The sequence below is a fragment of the Anomalospiza imberbis genome, unplaced genomic scaffold, assembly GCF_031753505.1.
Source record: "Anomalospiza imberbis isolate Cuckoo-Finch-1a 21T00152 unplaced genomic scaffold, ASM3175350v1 scaffold_142, whole genome shotgun sequence".
In the NCBI taxonomy this organism is placed as follows: Eukaryota; Metazoa; Chordata; class Aves; order Passeriformes; family Viduidae; genus Anomalospiza; species Anomalospiza imberbis.
In genome coordinates, this window is record NW_027099777.1 from 167,501 (window position 1) to 170,000 (window position 2,500).

Genomic DNA, 2,500 nt, shown 5'->3' on the forward strand with positions numbered 1-2,500 from the left:
GCCCTCGTCCCTCGGCCCTCGGCGGGGCGCCTTCGGCGCCGTCTCGCTCGCTCCGACTCCCCGGCCGCCGCCACCGCCAGGCGGTGCGGCCCCGGCGAGGACGAGCTCCGCCCCAGCGGCTCGCTCCGGGAGCGGGGAGCTACGGAGCGCTCCCCGAGTCTGCATTTAGGGGGACGAAGGCCCTCGCGCGGCAACCGCTGCCGCGGCCGACGGGCCTGCGAAGCGACCCCAGCCGCGCCGCCGGGGCGGCCCCCGGGCGGCGATTGATCGTCAAGCGACGCTCAGACAGGCGTAGCCCCGGGAGGAACCCGGGGCCGCAAGTGCGTTCGAAGTGTCGATGATCAATGTGTCCTGCAATTCACATTAATTCTCGCAGCTAGCTGCGTTCTTCATCGACGCACGAGCCGAGTGATCCACCGCTAAGAGTTGTCTGGCTTTCGGCACCGACCCCGCGCGCGCGGGGGGGCCGGGAGCCGCTCTCGCCCGGAGCGGCCCCCCTTTTTTTTCTCTGGCGCCGAGGCCCCGCGCGGGGCCTGGCTCCGACCGTACGAGCAACGCGGAAAACCCCGGAGGGGGCGCGTGCGAGAAGAACACGGGAGGAACCCCACGGAACGCTCCCAAGGCCGGCCGAGAGGCGGGGGGACCCGCGCCCCCGACCGCCTCCCCCCGCCCGGCGAGGGGAGGCGCCGCCTACGTGTGCCGTCCTTCGGAGGCGGCCCAGGCGCCCGGGCTCGGCCCGGCCCTCCGCGCGGAGGGCCGCGCGGCGCGCGCCGCGGGAGCGCGGTGGCCCGCCCGGCCTCGCCGGCGCGGCGCCACGCGCCGGCGCGCGGCCCTCGGACCCCGCGCGCGCGCTTGCCTCCCCCCTGGAACCGCCGCCGCGCCGGCTCTCGCGGAGCGCCGCCGCGCCCACGCGCGCGGCCGACTCTCTCTCCCCAGGGGCCTTGCTGCGCTCGAGACGCCACGCGACGACCGCCGCCCCGCCGCCGGGCGCCGCGCCCCCCCCCGCCGGACCGCTGCCCGCCGGGGGAAGGCGAGCGCCCGAGGGCTGCCCGAGGGCGGACCCGCCGCCGCGGCGGGCCGCACTTCCCGGGAACCGCCGTCCACCCGCACCGTCGGGGGCCCCCTTCCGCGAGCACGCGCCCGGCGGAAGGCGGTGCGGCGCTGAGCCGGGGGGCGACGCCCGCTCTCCTCGTTCGCCACCTGGAGAGCGGGCGCGGAACCGCCCCCGCGGCCGCCCGCCACCCCTGCCCTCGGACCGCGCGCGGTCGCGAAGGGCCACGGGGAGGGTCCCGTGCCCGCGGGCGGCGGGAACACCGGCCGAGCGGCGCCGCCGCCGCTCGGCGCGGGGCCGCCCGCGCTCGCCGGCCTCCGACCGCGGAGGGGACCGCCGAGCGCTCGCCCCGGGCGGGCGGGCGGACGGCCGGCCGGCGGCCGGCGCCGCCGGTGCGTTCGAGACGAAGGCCGCCGAGGGGAGAGAGGCACGGCCGCGCCAGGCGCGGCGCCGCCCGCGCGGGACGGCCGCGGCGGCCCAGAAGAGAGAGCGCGCGGCGGGCCCCGGCGGCCGCCGCCCCGCGGCTGAGGAAGGGCAGAGAGCGCGCGCCCTCTGCCGGCGCCGCCCGTTTCGAGCCCAGCGGGTCGGCCCCGCGGCCGACCGCGCGCGCCGCGGCCTCTCCGCCGAGGCCGGGCCGCGAAGAGGGGGGGGGCAGGGCGCCCCTCCCCGGCGCGGCGCGACTACCCCCCGCACGCGCGCGCGCGGCGGGGACGACCGCCGCGACGGCGGGCGCGACCGGTGGCCGCGGACACCACCGCCGGGGATCGGCGGGAGTAGCTCCCCACCCCTCAATGGAGCCGCAACGCCACCGCCCGCCACCCGCCGCCGCCGCCGCCGCCGCCGCCGCCGCCGCGGCGGGGCGCGCCGAGCCGCCCGAGTCTTTAAACCGCCGCCCGGCTCGGCGGCCCCTTTTTCGGTCCTTCCCGCGGCGTTTGACGACGCCGAGGGGGAAGCCTGGGACCGCCGAGGCGCGGAGCGCTAGGTACCTGGCCCTGGGGCGAGGGAAACGACCTGCATGGCCCCGCCGGGGTGCCTCCCCCGCTGCCGCCCTCGGGGGAGCGTCCACCGGCGGGGGCGCGCCCGACATCTGCCGCCACCACCGCGGCGTCCTCCTCGGGGCCCGGGGTTTCCCTCAGTAGCCCGGCGCTGCGCCCGAGAGGACCGCCGCAGCTCGGGCCGCCCCCGCCGACGCAGGGAGGCGGCCCAGCCGCCGAGCGCCTCGCCGACCCCGCCGAGAGGCCGCGGCAATGACGACGACGACGACGACGACGGGAAGGCCCCCGCCGCCGCCGCCGCCGCCGCCGCCACCGCCGCCTCCCGGCGGCGGGTCGCGGCACGCGGCCGCGCGCGCGCGCAACCCTGAAGCGCGGCCCGGAACGCCCGGAGGCTCGGCCCTCGCGGTTTTCTCCTCTCCTGCGCGCCACGGGAGCCGCCTCGGCCCGAGAGCGG

At 80.8% G+C, this 2,500-nt stretch overlaps 1 non-coding gene across 1 annotated transcript; it reads right to left on the reverse strand.

The window, feature by feature from the left end:
* Positions 1 to 275: 275 nt before the first annotated feature.
* LOC137466118 (5.8S ribosomal RNA) lies at positions 276 to 428 on the reverse strand. Its single transcript, XR_010994997.1, has one exon. It is a non-coding gene; the product is annotated as a 5.8S ribosomal RNA (ribosomal RNA).
* Between the last annotated feature and the right edge of the window lie 2,072 nt (positions 429 to 2,500).